The sequence below is a fragment of the Astyanax mexicanus genome, chromosome 2 (assembly GCF_023375975.1).
Source record: "Astyanax mexicanus isolate ESR-SI-001 chromosome 2, AstMex3_surface, whole genome shotgun sequence".
NCBI lineage: Eukaryota > Metazoa > Chordata > Actinopteri > Characiformes > Acestrorhamphidae > Astyanax > Astyanax mexicanus.
In genome coordinates, this window is record NC_064409.1 from 52,123,865 (window position 1) to 52,143,544 (window position 19,680).

The 19,680-nt window shown below is 35.2% G+C and overlaps 2 long non-coding RNA genes across 5 annotated transcripts; one reads left to right on the forward strand and one right to left on the reverse strand.

Moving 5' to 3' along the window:
* Positions 1 to 5,911: 5,911 nt before the first annotated feature.
* On the reverse strand, positions 5,912 to 9,762 carry LOC125799016 (uncharacterized). Of its 2 annotated transcripts, none has more exons than XR_007437815.1 (3): positions 9,648 to 9,762; positions 7,119 to 7,232; positions 5,912 to 6,076 (listed from the first exon to the last, which is right to left on the reverse strand). It is a non-coding gene; the product is annotated as an uncharacterized LOC125799016 (long non-coding RNA). The 2 variants fall into 2 exon arrangements; XR_007437816.1 differs by having other exon boundaries at positions 5,912 to 6,079.
* On the forward strand, positions 9,360 to 14,985 carry LOC125799017 (uncharacterized). 3 transcript variants are annotated; one of them, XR_007437819.1, is made up of 4 exons: positions 9,360 to 9,592; positions 12,061 to 12,169; positions 13,655 to 13,768; positions 14,809 to 14,985. It is a non-coding gene; the product is annotated as an uncharacterized LOC125799017 (long non-coding RNA). The 3 variants fall into 3 exon arrangements; XR_007437818.1 differs by lacking the exon at positions 9,360 to 9,592 and adding an exon at positions 10,321 to 10,437 and having other exon boundaries at positions 14,806 to 14,985; XR_007437817.1 differs by lacking the exon at positions 9,360 to 9,592 and adding an exon at positions 10,321 to 10,437.
* Positions 14,986 to 19,680: the final 4,695 nt, after the last annotated feature.

The window sequence follows — 19,680 nt, forward strand, 5'->3', positions numbered from 1 at the left end:
GAAAGTTCAGATAATTGGGTAAAAATTTAAGGAATTGACGTAAAATGTTAGCTGAAAAATAACTACTGAAGTATAGCTAAATTACGTTTCTTCTTAAGTAAGGTAATAGAGGATTTGTACTTCCTTACTTGACGCCTCTGAGTATATCCAATCAAAATGCTTAATTTGGCTTAAAGCAATTGAAGTTTGTTAACACTGGTCCTTCCAGGTTCATAGAGAGCCTCTGACATAAGCCAAAGTAATAATCAAGGTAATTTTGAGGGCGAACTGCTCAAACCTCAAGCAAAGATCTTCCCTGATTATCCTGTAGTTTTAGTGTGTGGCGTCTATAATTCAATCTCCAGTCCTCTGATCTTCTCCCAGAGCAGTCAGGCCGCCCTGATCGTTAATCGTAAATATTAAACATGTTTATGAGAAAGTCCTGCCTGGTCCCATGATTAACAGTTTGCAAGAAACTCCTTATGGTTTCAAGATTTCCAGTCTTCAGCCATGACTTTTGTTCAGAAGCATAATCTGAAAGTGTGTGGGATTTCATTTATTGGGAGGTAATGGAGTCAAAAAGTGTTGGGAAATTGAAAAAACAGTGAAAAACATTATGTGTGGTGTCTCTCATGTTTTCAATATTGGCTGGGATTTTGTAAATCCTGTAGAGGAGGTCAGGCTGTCAGGGCCAGGCAGGGATGAGAAAAGGGCGAATACAATAAAAGGGCTTTATTAAATAAGAGTAATACACAATTGTTGTCAAAAACAGCCATAGTCGAAACCAAAAAACAAAAATAGGTAAAACACAGAATAAACATATTTACAGGTCGAGTAATGGGGACTCAGTGGGGAGTGAGTGAAGTGCAGAGGTATTCATAAGGAGAGAGACAGGTGAAATCAATACTCAGGTGATTGTGGTCTGGGAGGTGTCATGTGATCAGTCTTGTGAGCAAGTGAATAAGTGGTGTTTGTGTGTTGTGCATTCTGGACAATAGTCCTGGGAGTACTGAGCTTGAAGCTAACTGTATACACAGGTGTATGAGGAAAGGGAGCCTTTGATGGCAGGTGTGACACAGTCTGACTTTTTTTTTTTATTATTCTAAAAAGTTAAGGGTGAAGCAATCATGTTGCACACTGGATGGTGACACAATTCGAAAGAATTGATTTTCAAGAAAACAAATATTACACATAGACATTTATGTCAAAACTACTTTACATTATGTTAAAAAAAAATAACAAAAAACATGAATAAGACATAATGACAGTTAATCCTAAATGTTTTTATATTGCTACTCAGAACTGAACGCAATAAAGGATATTGCTTTGTCTAGATTGTCAATAATAAAGAGCTAAATAACTGTTGATAATTTATGTTCTAAATATTAAGTTATTAAGTTAAAAAGACAGTCTGTAAGTTTTGGGGATTAGGGGATTTAGAGACCTCTCTGGTGAGAATGTGTAATTACACAGAGCATGTGGAAGAGTGCTTTTAATGCAGGTTAATGTAAACAGATTGTTGTGTGAAATTTCTTGTTTTTGAATGTAAGTTTTGTTTATTTTGTTTATTTATGAAATATTTTCAAGATACAGAGCTATTACAACCAACAAACCTACCAGACCACTCATGTTATATATGTTATCAGACGTTACAGGTATAGTCATGCCAGGACAATAATACCATGAATTATAATATTTTGTCTCCCTTCAACTCAAGAATACTACTGCTTTTAATTGAAGAGAAAAATATGAGGGACTGCTTCTGTAAAGTCAGATATATTTAATCTTCTACCCTTTGAAATTCACAAGAAAATGATTTATTCAGTTTCATTCACATAGAAGTCCTAAAAGTAAGGATTAGGTTTAAACATGGTATTATGCACTTTCAGCTATTCAGTCATAAATTAGTTTGACAATATGGAACAGTTAGAGAAAGTTTATGTATTTGAGCTGGATGGATTCTGTAAGTAATATTGCCGCAGTGTTATGTTCTAATGTATACACTGTCAGCTGAGTGAAAACCAAGCTGAAATTTATACTCACTCTATGTAGCCTCTTCTCCAGGGTCCTATAAGTTTGACAGATGAAAAGTAAAGCTTTTCTACATGCCTTGCGTCCTTTCTGCTGAGGTATAAAACATCCTGTAAATTGCATGTCAGTTGCTATAAACATTAAGCCAAAACCATTTTAAAGTGCTATTAGAGGAATTAAATACTGATTCAGGGCAGGTAAATGCACTGAAAGCAGGAACAAAAAACAGAAGTATAGTGCTTTCTTGCTTTTAAGGAAAAGCAGTGCCGTGTTTTCCATACAAATAAAAGGAAAATGTCCACTGGGATGAGTTTCAGTGCTCATCTGGAAGAGATTATGGATACATTACTCAGAAGAGAAGAGCAGGGACCACAGTATGACCCTCAGGCAAGTGGCCGATGACATAATAGCTTGAGAAGCTTCAGAAACAAGTGTTTGCTTATTCATTGTGGCAGACAAAGTGATGTTCTCCTCCATGACAGACACTTCCCAGTTTGCTTTGACTTGTCTTTTGTTGTGGGAGGCTACAAGTCATTCTGTATGTGCTGTAGTTACTAGAATTGCACTGTAAGCCTGAATACCTAATACCTAACTAATTTGTATATGCCATATTTTGGATTAAAAGGCGCATTGGTCATTTTTGGGAAAATTAAAGGAAAATTGTGTGAAAAATACAGTAGTTTTCTTTTTGTTTTAATTTTAACTAGAATGCTGGTTTGAAATTGTGATAGAAAATGAGATAGAACAGTTTTTTGTTAGTTTTATTGCAGTGCAGCAAACACAAAATGAGTGTTAAGGAAAAATCCAATGATACTGACTAAACTATAACTATAATCTAGTTTAATTCTTTAAAGAAATATTAAAGAAGATTTTCAGCAAAGTAGAAAATTAATGATGACTTGCTTTTATTGCTTACATTGTGGAAGACAGACGGTTAACCATTACTATATGTATGAACTACAAATTAGCCTAAATTTGACTGGGGGGAGAGTGACTATACGCTGATGGTGAGCATCAGTAAATAAAAGACATGCCTAGTATGCAAATAGATGGTGCAAGGAGCCAATGGAAAACAGAACTAAGTTCAAACTTAATTTTTCCATGCTGATTTAACTAAAAATTCCAAGTTGAATGTATAAAGTGACCATAAATGTTTACCCAACTCAAAGTAGTTGAGTAATGCTAGGGAATCTAAAGTTTTACATATGACAGTGTATTATTTAAGTATTTGAATTTGTGTTTACTGTGTGGTTTAACCCTTACAAGTTGGTATTGCTATTTTAATGTAGTATTATACTGTATATCGTTTAATAAATAGTAAAAAGTACATAAGAACTTCACTTCACTGCATAGTTACTTAAATTTACATTAACACTTCTGACTTTTACCTATTTAATTCAGTGTCATCAAATAACAAACATATGTTTGGGACCTGAACCTTTCTAAAAAAGGTCCCTGTTAGCATAGTCAGAAATCACCACACTACTCCATGCTTCTGTTACTGTGATCACTTACCATGACCTCTGAGGGTTGATGTTTAGGAACTCTGGATCTAGGAGTTTCTGGATCAGTTCATAGGTTTCAGCACTGTGATTACGATCACCATGGATTTTGGGAAATCTGATCAAAGATCAGCTCACCCAGTCTGTCAGCGGAGCGTCACAACATGCCTCTCTTCTTTTATTAGTTACTAAAGAGACGAAACGCAGCTGGCCTCCTGGCACTGATGCAAAGAGGAAGGATCTTTCCCATTTGTTGAAGATTTAATTCAGGAGTGCCTGATGGAAGATAAGATTTTGTGAGTCCCTCACTGCAGAGGGATGCCCCTAAAGGCAAGCACACTTCAAAGCAAGCAGAGACAGCAGATAGCTGCCTTGAGAAGTAAAACAGCTGGAAAGAGAGAACATTTCCAAAGAAGTGGAAGCATGACAGAACCAGAAAAGTTGAAAATGAAGCTTAAAACAGGTCTGAAAAGGCGAAGAGGAGCATGTGCAGATTAGACAAACACTGTGGTAGGTGTTGATTTAACAGGAGTAAATCCAGCACAACCACAGGACAGATTAAAACATGCCCTCTGCTACAGAGACATAAAAATATGAATACTTTTGGTTCATTAAGGTTTTAGTATAATAGGAAGAAGCAAAAAAATATATATATATATTTTTTTCATTTATTTTGAACAGACAGTCAGGCAAGTTTCCATTTGTTGCAACCAATTTTGTATAATCCTGCCTGAGGTAGTTGGTAAAGCTTGTAGTGTGTAAAGTTAAACATCCAACAATGTTGACACACTGTTCGGTAACGCTTTATAATACAGCCCGCGTTTTAGAGGGTAAGTACCCATTACTTACGGTGTAAGTTCTCTGTATGTACCCTTTACTTACGGTGTAAGTTCTCTGTATGTACCCTTTACTTACGGTGTAAGTTCTCTGTATGAACCAGGGTACATTCAACATACTTACCGGGTCCTACAGGTACTTAACTGTAAGTATAAATAAAGAACACAGAAAGAACCAAGAGAGTAACAACTGGGTAACTTTCTGACACTTACCGTGTACTTTACCAAAACATATGGTATAACGTTTCTGTATTTATCAGTTTATTTAAAATACTTATGGGGTTCTCCTAGTACTTAAATGTAGGTACAAATTAATTACCAGGAACAACAGTATAAAAAACTGGATATGTCATTGCCTGCACTTTCCCTAAATTTCTGGTGCAATATTAATGTATGTATATATATGTGTGTCTTATTTAAACATTTTGTTCATGATAGTTATAAAGGTTTCATTCCAGTCATACCCAAGGGACTTATCATTCTAATATATTTTATTAGTTTGAATAAAAAGATAATGCTGAGATTTCAAAGGGAATTTATTTTTTAATACACAGAAAACACAAGGTTTTATTTTAATGGATAATGGTGGATAGGTTTCCATCTTCAGTCCTTTTCTGCTCGACTCTTCTCACCGTTGTTGCCTTTGTCTTGCTCCTGGAGTCCTGGTGCACACCTTGTCCTGTAAAGCTGCTTTTTATAACCCCTGTTCTAAAAAGAACTTTAAACCCACACTTCACCGAGTTCTACTGTTCTTACTCTGAAAGTATGCAGTACTTACTCTGTAAGTACTCAGAAACAACAGAGAGCGGGCTGTATTATGTAGTGTGCAGTGTTCTGCAGTTCTTACTCTGTAAGTACCCAGTAAGTACTCAGAAACAACAGAGAGCCGGCTGTATTATGTTGTGTGCAGTGTTCTGCAGTTCTTACTCTGTAAGTACCCAGTAAGTACTCAGAAACAACAGAGAGCGGGCTGTATTATGTAGTGTGCAGTGTTCTGCAGTTCTTACTCTGTAAGTACCCAGTAAGTACTCAGAAACAACAGAGAGCGGGCTGTATTATGTAGTGTGCAGTGTTCTGCAGTTCTTACTCTGTAAGTACCCAGTAAGTACTCAGAAACAACAGAGAGCGGGCTGTATTATGTAGTGTGCAGTGTTCTACAGTTCTTACTCTGTAAGTACCCAGTAAGTATTCAGAAACAACAGAGAGCGGGCTGTATTATGTAGTGTGCAGTGTTCTGCAGTTCTTACTCTGTAAGTACCCAGTAAGTACTCAGAAACAACAGAGAGCGGGCTGTATTATGTAGTGTGCAGTGTTCTGCAGTTCTTACTCTGTAAGTACCCAGTAAGTACTCAGAAACAACAGAGAGCGGGCTGTATTATGTAGTGTGCAGTGTTCTGCAGTTCTTACTCTGTAAGTACCCAGTAAGTACTCAGAAACAACAGAGAGCGGGCTGTATTATGTAGTGTGCAGTGTTCTGCAGTTCTTACTCTGTAAGTACATACCACTGAGACCAATTTTTTGTTAAATCTTAATAAAAGCAAAAACAATCTGTACAACAATACATAACATTAAACTTATTTATTTATTTATTTACAATCATCATTGATTATATGTTTCTTTTAGGTAAAATGTTATATTTTTTGTTCTTCTTGATCTTCTTCTTCTTGTGCTTTTCCTTTTTTTCGTCTATCAGAAAGCAGGATGCGGAATCTTCTGCCCCTCTCCATCCTGCTTTTGTCCATAAGAAAAAAAAAATGAATAAGTTTACTTTTTAGATGCAATTATATGTATCATTAATTTCAAAGCATGTCACACAAGTTTTTAGCCTTTAGCAAATACTCATTGTGCATTTATAAAGTATATATATATATATATATATATATATATATATATATATATATATATATATATATATATATATATATATATATATAAACATACAGTTGGAAGTTTACATACACTCATGGACACAAATATCATGGAAATGTTTGCAAATACAGATTTACACATGAGTGATCACAAAAATTATGCAAGATAGTTTTGTCACTGGATCAGAAATAATTTAATTAATCAACTGGCCAATAGGAAAGTTATAATAGCATCATGCTTTTTGGCAGTTTTTTTTTGGCAATAGATACATTAAAAAAGGTAAAGGGAAAATGAAGAGAGTAGGAAAGCTCAGAATTCTGCGGCTGAACCTAAAACTATCAGCTACACTGCTGGAATAAGCAAGGCAACTTTTTAACACTCTGGCCTCAAACATACAGGAAACGTGTATTGTGCTTAAAAGTTGTATCTGTGCAAGGAAACCAACAAATTTAGCGACATCTACTACTTCAGCCAAGAATGATCAAAACTACAACCACACAGACACACGCAAAGGCAATGTGTTGACACGTCTCAGAGGTATAAACTTATATATGTATATACTACGTCTTGTCTCTTGAACCCAATATTGTGAGATGAGTATCTCGTCACACCTTTTGTGAGCAGTGAACACTGCACATACACATTCAGTGTGAAACAGCTTAGCATGGAGCAGCAGCAAAGATGCATTAGTTAACAGCTGTAGTAATTATCTGGCTAATATATCAGATTAATCTGACCACAAACAAACTGCTCCAGACCACAGGGCACCTAAAGAGGACTTGTGATTAGGAAGGTGTTGATAATGTTATGCTTGATCTGTGTATTTCTGCAACTGAAAGTGAGAGAGAATTTAAACGATTTAAACAATAATTTACACATGCACATGGAGACACACACACACCTGAAGGACCTGCAGCCATGTCAGGAACAGATGTTAATTTGTCCACATGTTCCTTCAAAACTGTGCATTCATCATGTAGGAATTTGATTTCCACCTTTAGCTTTGCCACCTCAACTAAAAACAAAAACAAAAGAAAGTACAACATGTTAAGAGTGTAAAACCTTGTGCTGCTTGAGAAAATGTTTTAGGCTAATGGATTAATAAAAGAGTCACACCCCTAATGTATGTATCAAGTTTGCTTTAGTTTAATAAATGGTTTCATTTATAATTACATATAAATTATACAGATGCAGTTAGTCACATTTAAGGGGGAGGGGGGATCACTGTTTGTAAAATGCCTGGATGATGGGGCAAAAATATATACAGTGCCTCAAATAGGGCAGTGCAACAAGATGATATGTTTCATTATGACAATAAAAAAATGTCTATTGTTTAGTATTAAGGTCTATCATCTATATCGTTGCAAAATACAACTTATTTTTTTGTTGCCTGGGTGATGCACCAAGGCTAATAGGATAGAAATAGGATAATAGGACAGCCCTACATCAGGATAGAAATGTTTGATCAAATTGCAAGGCCCTACCTCCGAGTACTATTCAACCCCCTACAGATTTTGCAAGTTAAACAGTCACAATTAACATATAATCGTGAAATATGGCCTATACGTGGCCCTGGACATGTTAAATACACTGTAGCAAAAAAAATATTCTCTGTTAAATTCATTTTGAAACATTTTGAAAAGTTAAAAATGGTCAATTATTATCCAACAATTCAAACCACCAGAATTCTGTGTGGTTCCCTCAAGTTTTAAAATGTATTTGAGCTATTACAAAAAATGAGCTTCACATGCTTGGATTAATTTTTTTTCTGACTACAAAAGCCCCTCCCTAAACAAAATAACAGCACTCATACATGGTAAGCATGGAAAACACTTGTCACAGATAAAACCCTGGAGGGTCACAAGGCTGGCAAGGGCTATAAAACCCTTTCAATGAGTTGGGCCTTTATGTCTTTGCTGTCGGGAGCATCATCCAGAAGTGGAAGGATTTCGGAGTCCTATAAAACCAAAAAATCAAAATGTTATCCAATACCACCAAGACAGTCTTAAAGAACACATTCCATGGAATGTGTTCTTCAAGACTGTTCTGGTGCCTTGAATAACAATTTGATTTGCTGGTATTATAGGACTTTGAAATGTGGTTTATGCAAAAGCGAACAGACATTTTTGTCCAAGTTTGGTATTCAATTACTCCAACATAATACAGTTATATCCTTTGTTACTCATGTCATTAATAGTATAACATGGGTTCTTTAAGACAGTCTTTGTGGAACTGGATAACAATTTAAGTTGCTGGTTTTATAGGACTCTAAATCTGTTTTATGCACAACCGAATAGACATTTTCCTAAGTTTGGTATACCATTACTCCAAAATGATACAGTAATATCCTTTGTTACTCATGCCATTAATGGAATGTATGGAATGTGTTCTTCAAGACTGTCTGAGTGTCATTGGATAACCATTTGATTTGCTGGTTTTATAGGACTCCGAAATGTGGTTTAAGTGCAACCGAATAGACATTTTTCCTAAGTTGGGTATCCAATTACTCCAAAATGATACAGTAATATTCTTTGTTACTCAATCTATTATTAATATGGAATGTTTTCTTTAAGGCTGTCTTGGTAGCATTGGATAACCATTTGATTTGCTGGTTTTATAGGACTTTGAAATGTGGTTTATGCTAAAGCGATTGGACGATTGGACAAGTTTGGTATCCAATTACTCCAAAATGATACAGTAATATTCTTTGTTATTCATGTCATTATTAGTATGGAATGTGTTCTTTAAGGCTGTCTTGGTAGCATTGGATAACAATTTGATTAGATTAGATATTTTTCTCTAAATATATTTTACTCTAAAATTTTACAGTAATATCACTTGACATGAATAACATTAACAGTATGGAATGTCTTCTTCACGGATTTCATTGTCTAATATGATAACAATTAGATTTTTTTTTGGTTTTATAGCCCCGAAATATCTTTAAAAAAAAAACGAATGGACATTTTTGGTATCAAATTACTCCAAAATGATACGGTAATATCACTTCAAACATTTATCTGGGATATATGAGAAAAAGATCACTAAGAATTTAGTGCTGTGATATGATATTAATTTGATTTGCTTATTTAATAGCTCTTTTTCCAAAACGTTACACTGCTCTACAGATAAGCAGTGGTCTTTCTGGTGTATATTTGTGGATTATCCCTCATTAAATCATGTTTATTTGGGTGTAAAACTAGTCTCTGTTCCATTTTAAGTCTCTGCACGAGAAGCGCCAGTCTCTGCTCCTCCGGGTGCGCTGTGCACGCGGCTACCGTAATACACGGCTTAGACGCGCACTCCAGTTCTCGGTGTAGATAGCGCGACCGAGCGTTTTCTAAGTGCAGATGGCGTGACCGCGATATAATTCCAGTAAGTAACGCTTTACTCATGTCAATGATAGATAGTTAACCTAAACTGATTTTACCTTTTTCCTTTCGTGTCTCCTTTTTTCACGGCTGCTGGCTCCCTCGCTTTGTGCCACTCAGTTTTCCAAACAACTCCTGCGGTCCTGACGTCATTTCCTGCTGCATTCACATTTACTCTCGTAAATGTCTAATTGGCCATAATATATTTTCTTTTAATTTGTTGCTGTCAAACAAAAAGTAATACATGCATATGTGTTTCATAATAACATTTTTGTGGACGATGTTTTGTCAAATACATTATTACGAAAAACAATATTATTGTAATTTTAAGACGATTAAATGTGACAAACATAACAATAATATAGCATAACAAAGCACTTATACCCTTTTAAATAAAACAAAATTTGAATATATAATAATATATATATATATAGTTAAATATAAAATAATAATAATAATAATAATAATAATAATAATAATAATAATACGTTTTTATTATGATTACTGTAATAATATTATTATTAATATAATTTCATTTTATGCCTTGTTCAAATGATCAAACCCAATACTTAATTAAGTGATATTGTCAAGATGGGTCAACATTTTTTGTATTTATTTTACTAATTATTTATTTAGAAAATGTTTTTTTCTGTTTTACTGTTATTTTATTTACTTTGTAGACTAGTTATAGGTACCTTGGAATTGGTTTGCGACAAAAAAATTTGAAAGCATTACAAGCTAGCAGTATTGCTAAACCTCCCTTCCAGTAGGTGGAGTACTGAGAATTTAAACTTAGTTCACTTGGTTAACTGTTTGTACTACAACACTGGCTGTTAAGCATGGAGCGAGGTAAGGTGGAATATGATATGATACATTAATATTGATATGCATAATAGGGTTTATTGATTTTAAGTCAACATACATAGATGTTACCAATCTTAGCTTAACTAGTTTAAATTATAAATCCTCTAGCTGGTCAACACACAGCTCCTCAGCAACGTTTTTTGCTCTGCTCCCGACAGCATGGATTTGTAGTGATAGCTAGGTAAACTGAAGCTATAGGGTTCATAACAAAATTACTTCAAAGAAAATAACAAGGCTGTCGTGAGTTTTTTTTTTGTTCAAATACCCTGTTACACCTTAAGTGGCGCATCATTTTCCCCCATTCCACCTTAAATATTGCTGCAGGAATAGAAAGTATGTTGCGCAATTTAAGGTGGTACTGAGAATGTCCAATAGAGCGGTCTGCTCAAACAAGAAGCAAAATATAAAGCTATTTTTTTGTGACGGCCATAGGATCGGAAAATGCACCCTTTGAATCCATTAAAAAGTTTCATAGTTAGTAATGTTAGTAGAGTATTATTATTATTATTATTATTATTATTATTATTATTAATATTGATCCATGATGGTCTGCTCTACTCATTAATACTTAATAATTACATATTAATTGATAGTTTAACAATACGTCTAGGTCATGTTTATGCAGGATTTTCTTTTTAATATTTACAGTTATGGTATATAGAACTTATAATGATCTGTTTTCCAAAAGCATCTTAACATTAAGAACATCAGACTTAATGATCTTAAACCCAGCCATGATTGTTAGATCCTCAGCTGGTTAATTTGGTTTGCAATTCATTTATGTGTAGATAATCAGGGATTATTTAATTTCAACCTTTTCTTCATTCAGTTTATTATTTTAAATATTGGCTTATTTGGATTGTTTTGTAACATTACAGTATATGAAATGCACTAGACCTGATGGATTTTTAACATAATATCAAATTACATTTAAATATTGTATTGTTATGTTTAGTCTGCAGAAAATATGTTCAGAAAAACACAATGTTTCCTACTATTATTATAACAAATTATCATTCACATATTAATGCAGTAATTTAACTTTGTGTATTTCATACTTATTAATGTATTGTGTTTTATAATAATTTTAATATACTACCATTTTTGAGCTTCTCTTTTTTATAAATGCACTGCTCTTTATTTTACACATCTTTATTATTGTAAAATTTATTTAATCAAACATTTTTTGTAAAATAGTTCGTTCATCCAACATTTATTTAATTATTTAATAAAGTTACATACATTTCTAAATAAAAGTATTTTCAATTAATGATTCAGACATCCTAACTAATATTAAAGTTAAGGGTGCAGTCTTACAATATGAAATATGCACTAATATTAATAATAATACACAACCGTCAAACAACATACCCTTATTTAGTACACATAAGTATCAACAACTAAAAATGTAGTGTTAATAATAATTTAATTCAATAATTATTTTCAGTTCTGATTCAAACTATGTATGTTTATACAGTCTCATATCTATGATCTACAAAATTACTGCACAACAACAAAAAAATGAATGTTAAATAGGTTTTTGACAAAACAGTATATTTTTTGTTTTCATTTACAAATTTCATGAACATTTTTACTCTGTGCCCTAAGATGGAAAGACCAAAAAGACTTCTTCCTCAAAAATATGTGGACAATGAAGAGACAGGTGTGACCAAGGATGAAGCATCAAGACAAGAAAGAAGCAGGTCAAGCAGCCAAGGTGACAGTGGATATTATATAAATTGAAATGCAGCAACCGAATATTATACATCTGCTGTGATTTCTATGGGTTCTATGATATATCTTGCTGGCCATTTTTGACCCATGTTGCACATTAGAGGAGTAGTGATACAAAAAGAGCTTTTATTAAAAAAGTAAGAAAATACAAAATAAAATAAGGATGCACTATGATCCAAAATACTAAATACTGAATGATTAAATTAATTTAAATTTAAATTAATTTATTGTAAACCTGTGTTGCGCATCAAAAGGTTAAAGGTAATGTATTAATAGGCTTTGGATAGATATCTATACGAACATGCTTGACTAGTTTCCCTTCTAAGGTAGTCCATTACATATATTGTCACTATAAGACTTTATGTTAAGTATTTTGCTTGGAACTATTGTGATGTAATTCATTACTTATGGTATTTTTTGAAACCAATGTCCCCACCACCATTAGCTAGCCATGACCATTTAGACAAGACTGATCTCTGCACAGGAGGAAACTTTGAAAGGCTGTCCAGGGCATGTAAGGTTAAAAGTAGCTACATAATCCTTCCACTTCTGGATGATGCTCCCGACAGCAAAGACAAAGGCCCAACTCATTGAAAGGGTTTTATAGCCCTTGCCAGCCTTGTGACCCTCCAAGGTTTTATCTGTGACAAGTGTTTTCCATGCTTACCATGTATGAGTGCTGTTATTTTGTTTAGGGAGGGGCTTTTGTAGTCAGAAAAAAAATTAATCCAAGCATGTGAAGCTCATTGTTTGTAATAGCTCAAATACATTTTAAAACTTGAGGGAACCACACAGAATTCTGGTGGTTTGAATTGTTGGATAATAATTGACCATTTTTAACTTTTCAAAATGTTTCAAAATGAATTTAACAGAGAATAATTTTTTTGCTACAGTGTATTTAACATGTCCAGGGCCACGTATAGGCCATATTTCACGATTATATGTTAATTGTGACTGTTTAACTTGCAAAATCTGTAGGGGGTTGAATAGTACTCGGAGGTAGGGCCTTGCAATTTGATCAAACATTTCTATCCTGATGTAGGGCTGTCCTATTATCCTATTTCTATCCTATTAGCCTTGGTGCATCACCCAGGCAACAAAAAAATAAGTTGTATTTTGCAACGATATAGATGATAGACCTTAATACTAAACAATAGACATTTTTTTATTGTCATAATGAAACATATCATCTTGTTGCACTGCCCTATTTGAGGCACTGTATATATTTTTGCCCCATCATCCAGGCATTTTACAAACAGTGATCCCCCCTCCCCCTTAAATGTGACTAACTGCATCTGTATAATTTATATGTAATTATAAATGAAACCATTTATTAAACTAAAGCAAACTTGATACATACATTAGGGGTGTGACTCTTTTATTAATCCATTAGCCTAAAACATTTTCTCAAGCAGCACAAGGTTTTACACTCTTAACATGTTGTACTTTCTTTTGTTTTTGTTTTTAGTTGAGGTGGCAAAGCTAAAGGTGGAAATCAAATTCCTACATGATGAATGCACAGTTTTGAAGGAACATGTGGACAAATTAACATCTGTTCCTGACATGGCTGCAGGTCCTTCAGGTGTGTGTGTGTCTCCATGTGCATGTGTAAATTATTGTTTAAATCGTTTAAATTCTCTCTCACTTTCAGTTGCAGAAATACACAGATCAAGCATAACATTATCAACACCTTCCTAATCACAAGTCCTCTTTAGGTGCCCTGTGGTCTGGAGCAGTTTGTTTGTGGTCAGATTAATCTGATATATTAGCCAGATAATTACTACAGCTGTTAACTAATGCATCTTTGCTGCTGCTCCATGCTAAGCTGTTTCACACTGAATGTGTATGTGCAGTGTTCACTGCTCACAAAAGGTGTGACGAGATACTCATCTCACAATATTGGGTTCAAGAGACAAGACGTAGTATATACATATATAAGTTTATACCTCTGAGACGTGTCAACACATTGCCTTTGCGTGTGTCTGTGTGGTTGTAGTTTTGATCATTCTTGGCTGAAGTAGTAGATGTCGCTAAATTTGTTGGTTTCCTTGCACAGATACAACTTTTAAGCACAATACACGTTTCCTGTATGTTTGAGGCCAGAGTGTTAAAAAGTTGCCTTGCTTATTCCAGCAGTGTAGCTGATAGTTTTAGGTTCAGCCGCAGAATTCTGAGCTTTCCTACTCTCTTCATTTTCCCTTTACCTTTTTTAATGTATCTATTGCCAAAAAAAAACTGCCAAAAAGCATGATGCTATTATAACTTTCCTATTGGCCAGTTGATTAATTAAATTATTTCTGATCCAGTGACAAAACTATCTTGCATAATTTTTGTGATCACTCATGTGTAAATCTGTATTTGCAAACATTTCCATGATATTTGTGTCCATGAGTGTATGTAAACTTCCAACTGTATGTTTATATATATATATATATATATATATATATATATATATATATATATATATATATATATATATATATATATATATACTTTATAAATGCACAATGAGTATTTGCTAAAGGCTAAAAACTTGTGTGACATGCTTTGAAATTAATGATACATATAATTGCATCTAAAAAGTAAACTTATTCATTTTTTTTTTCTTATGGACAAAAGCAGGATGGAGAGGGGCAGAAGATTCCGCATCCTGCTTTCTGATAGACGAAAAAAAGGAAAAGCACAAGAAGAAGAAGATCAAGAAGAACAAAAAATATAACATTTTACCTAAAAGAAACATATAATCAATGATGATTGTAAATAAATAAATAAATAAGTTTAATGTTATGTATTGTTGTACAGATTGTTTTTGCTTTTATTAAGATTTAACAAAAAATTGGTCTCAGTGGTATGTACTTACAGAGTAAGAACTGCAGAACACTGCACACTACATAATACAGCCCGCTCTCTGTTGTTTCTGAGTACTTACTGGGTACTTACAGAGTAAGAACTGCAGAACACTGCACACTACATAATACAGCCCGCTCTCTGTTGTTTCTGAGTACTTACTGGGTACTTACAGAGTAAGAACTGCAGAACACTGCACACTACATAATACAGCCCGCTCTCTGTTGTTTCTGAGTACTTACTGGGTACTTACAGAGTAAGAACTGTAGAACACTGCACACTACATAATACAGCCGGCTCTCTGTTGTTTCTGAGTACTTACTGGGTACTTACAGAGTAAGAACTGTAGAACACTGCACACTACATAATACAGCCCGCTCTCTGTTGTTTCTGAGTACTTACTGGGTACTTACAGAGTAAGAACTGCAGAACACTGCACACTACATAATACAGCCCGCTCTCTGTTGTTTCTGAGTACTTACTGGGTACTTACAGAGTAAGAACTGCAGAACACTGCACACTACATAATACAGCCCGCTCTCTGTTGTTTCTGAATACTTACTGGGTACTTACAGAGTAAGAACTGTAGAACACTGCACACTACATAATACAGCCCGCTCTCTGTTGTTTCTGAGTACTTACTGGGTACTTACAGAGTAAGAACTGCAGAACACTGCACACTACATAATACAGCCCGCTCTCTGTTGTTTCTGAGTACTTACTGGGTACTTACAGAGTAAGAACTGCAGAACACTGCACACTACATAATACAGCCCGCTCTCTGTTGTTTCTGAGTACTTACTGGGTACTTACAGAGTAAGAACTGCAGAACACTGCACACAACATAATACAGCCGGCTCTCTGTTGTTTCTGAGTACTTACTGGGTACTTACAGAGTAAGAACTGTAGAACACTGCACACTACATAATACAGCCGGCTCTCTGTTGTTTCTGAGTACTTACTGGGTACTTACAGAGTAAGAACTGCAGAACACTGCACACTACATAATACAGCCCGCTCTCTGTTGTTTCTGAGTACTTACAGAGTAAGTACTGCATACTTTCAGAGTAAGAACAGTAGAACTCGGTGAAGTGTGGGTTTAAAGTTCTTTTTAGAACAGGGGTTATAAAAAGCAGCTTTACAGGACAAGGTGTGCACCAGGACTCCAGGAGCAAGACAAAGGCAACAACGGTGAGAAGAGTCGAGCAGAAAAGGACTGAAGATGGAAACCTATCCACCATTATCCATTAAAATAAAACCTTGTGTTTTCTGTGTATTAAAAAATAAATTCCCTTTGAAATCTCAGCATTATCTTTTTATTCAAACTAATAAAATATATTAGAATGATAAGTCCCTTGGGTATGACTGGAATGAAACCTTTATAACTATCATGAACAAAATGTTTAAATAAGACACACATATATATACATACATTAATATTGCACCAGAAATTTAGGGAAAGTGCAGGCAATGACATATCCAGTTTTTTATACTGTTGTTCCTGGTAATTAATTTGTACCTACATTTAAGTACTAGGAGAACCCCATAAGTATTTTAAATAAACTGATAAATACAGAAACGTTATACCATATGTTTTGGTAAAGTACACGGTAAGTGTCAGAAAGTTACCCAGTTGTTACTCTCTTGGTTCTTTCTGTGTTCTTTATTTATACTTACAGTTAAGTACCTGTAGGACCCGGTAAGTATGTTGAATGTACCCTGGTTCATACAGAGAACTTACACCGTAAGTAAAGGGTACATACAGAGAACTTACACCGTAAGTAATGGGTACTTACCCTCTAAAACGCGGGCTGTATTATAAAGCGTTACCCACTGTTCTTGTCAAATTCACCAACATGGATTTGTTGCTAAAGACAAAATGGTCTATAAAAGTCTAAAAAAGCATACGTTTCTTTTTCACAACATCACTGCAAACAAAGAGGGTGGTGGCTAACTGACAGACAGCCTAGATTAAAGGAGAACTCTGGTGTGAAATAAACTTTGGGTGCATTAAAACATTATAAAAAGTACTTACCATTGCTGAATAGCCCACCTCTGTTCTCTCGCAGCTTTTTGAGATCCAGTATTTTTTTTGCACTTTGCCTAAACAGGCTTTAGAATGAGTGAGACTGGTCATGTCTTGCGCCTGCAGACAAATCGCTTTATCCACCGTTATTCAGGCTCAAAGTAGCTCCACACTTTGTTGGTAGAATCCGGAGAGCCCTAACTATTAAAACGAGGCATTTAGAACTTTAAAACTGCACGAGAAGTTTACTAAAAAAGCCACTGTTTACAACCCGTCGTGTAGGTAAAACTTTGGGCAACGCCATCTTAAATTTAAGTCACAATAAATTAACCGTCGAGCATGAATAATAAAACATTGTAAGAAATGTTTATGTAATTTACTTACTCTCTTAACACCTCTAACACACTAACTACTTCTAACCTCATTTCCTTCTTCCTCTCCTTCACTCCTCTATCCTATTATTCCCCTTTGACCTCCTTTTATCCCTATCCAAAGATGTTTTTCCTTTAAACTTATTTTACATTGTACTTGACTATTGTAAGTCGCTTTGGACAAAAGCGTCTGCCAAATGTAATGTAATGTAATGTAATGTAATGTAATTTGTTGTTGGTTCTTTGCATTCTAATATCGATAGTAACCAGATATTTTCAGCAACAGCTGGAATCAATGCATTTCCAAGGAATTTATTTTACAATCTGCTCAACTATCCAACCTCTTCGTTCGTGCTCGACAGTTGATTTATCGTGACTTAAATTTAAGATTTAAGTCACGGTGGCATCCAGTGATTAGCTAAAGCTACGGGTTGTAAACAGTGGCTTTAGTAAACTTCTCATGTCGTTTTAAAGTTCTAAATGCCTCGTTTTAAACGTCAGGGCTCTCCGAATTCTACCAATGAAGTGTGATTTATCTGCAGGGGCAAATTATGCCCCGTCTCACTCATTCTAAAGCACGTTTGGGCAAAGTGCATAAAATACTGGATCTCAGAAAGCTGCGGGAGAACAGAGGAGGTCTATTACACAAAGGTAAGTACTTTTTACCATGTTTAAATACACTCAAAAGTCCATTTCACACCGGAGTTCTCCTTTCATAGTAATTTATTTTCAGACCTTAAATAATGCAAAGAAAACAAGTTCATATTCATAAAGATTTAAGAGTTCAGAAATCAATATTTGGAGGAATAACTATGGTTTTCAATCACAGTTTTCATGCATCTTGGCATGTTCTCCTCCACCAGTCTTACACACTGCTTTTGGATAACTATGCCACTCCTGGAGCAAAAATTCAAGCAGTTCATTTTGGTTTGATGGCTTGTGATCATCCATCTTCCTCTTGATTATATTCCAGATGTTTTCAATTTGGTAAAATTAAAAGAAACTCATCATTTTTAAGTGCTCTCTTATGTTTTTTCCAGAGCTGCATATGTATTTCAATACATAGTATACCTTTCAGTGTAGATGATTTCTCTGTCTGTGTTTAGATGGTAAATGTGTGAGTGGTGACCATGAACTTCTGCAGTGCATCGAAATCCAGCCTGTCTGTCTCAGGAAAGCAAAGATACATATATGGTGTGTATTCAGGAAAGGTTGTGAGCAGAGTGAGCAGAGAGCAGGGTGGAAAACGACTGGAAAAGTGGACTGTTATTTCCTGTGGCTGCTGTGCGTTTTGGAGCCAAGCCACTGGGGGCTGCGGGGAGATGAGACCGAGCCGCTGAACCCCTACAGAGTCACACAAAGTGTGCTGGGAGATACTCAGCTAATCCCCACCTACCAACACTCACACACACACATGCACACAGACGCACACACACACAGCATGGATTTGGGCAGTGGCTCAGCACTGAAGCTAGAGCTTCATCTCACACACAAAAGCTCAAAAACACTCTCTCTCTTCTCTTCTCCAGCTAGAAGAGAGAAAAGTAGGGCATCTAGCTGTAGCATTCCACAGACTCCAGAGAATCTGATATAGTGTCCTAAATAAGGGTGTTTTATCTCACCTGAAATATTCTGTATTGTCTTCCACTGACTCCACACTGCACCTTTTTATGATGTGTGCACATTAATGCCTCCCACACTACAAGATAATAGAGCTGATTTTAAGACTGATTTGCTTCAGGTTTCAAATCTTCGTCTAGAGCAGTCGGTCCAACACAGTCAATCAATAAATCAATGGCTTTTTTTTCAATCGAAGTTAACAAGCATCAATGGAAACACTGCTGCCATTTGTATTTAGTATGCTGTTCGAGTTCGTTGAGTCGATGCCAATTTCCCCACAGCTTGTCCTTCAAGAGCTTGCGGGATCAATCTGCAGGACGTTCGCTCTGCCATTAAAAGTTATATAACAGATTTAGGTGCCACCAAAATGTGGTTTGATTGCTCCATCGGTTGTCTTGGCTGCGTGCCACATGACCTGTTCATTGGACATTTAGTTTAAGTAAGTTGATGTAGGCAGCTGATAGTTCCCTGGTGGTACTAGTTTTCTGGAACTATTTGATTGAGCGATTTGCAGCTTTTGTTTTCAGTTTCTTGCAAAGTTCACACTTTGCTGCTTTTCGTCTTTTCCAGCATCTTCAATGTTTTTGAAGTCAAGCTATTCCAGACTTCATCGTCTTCTGATCTCATGGT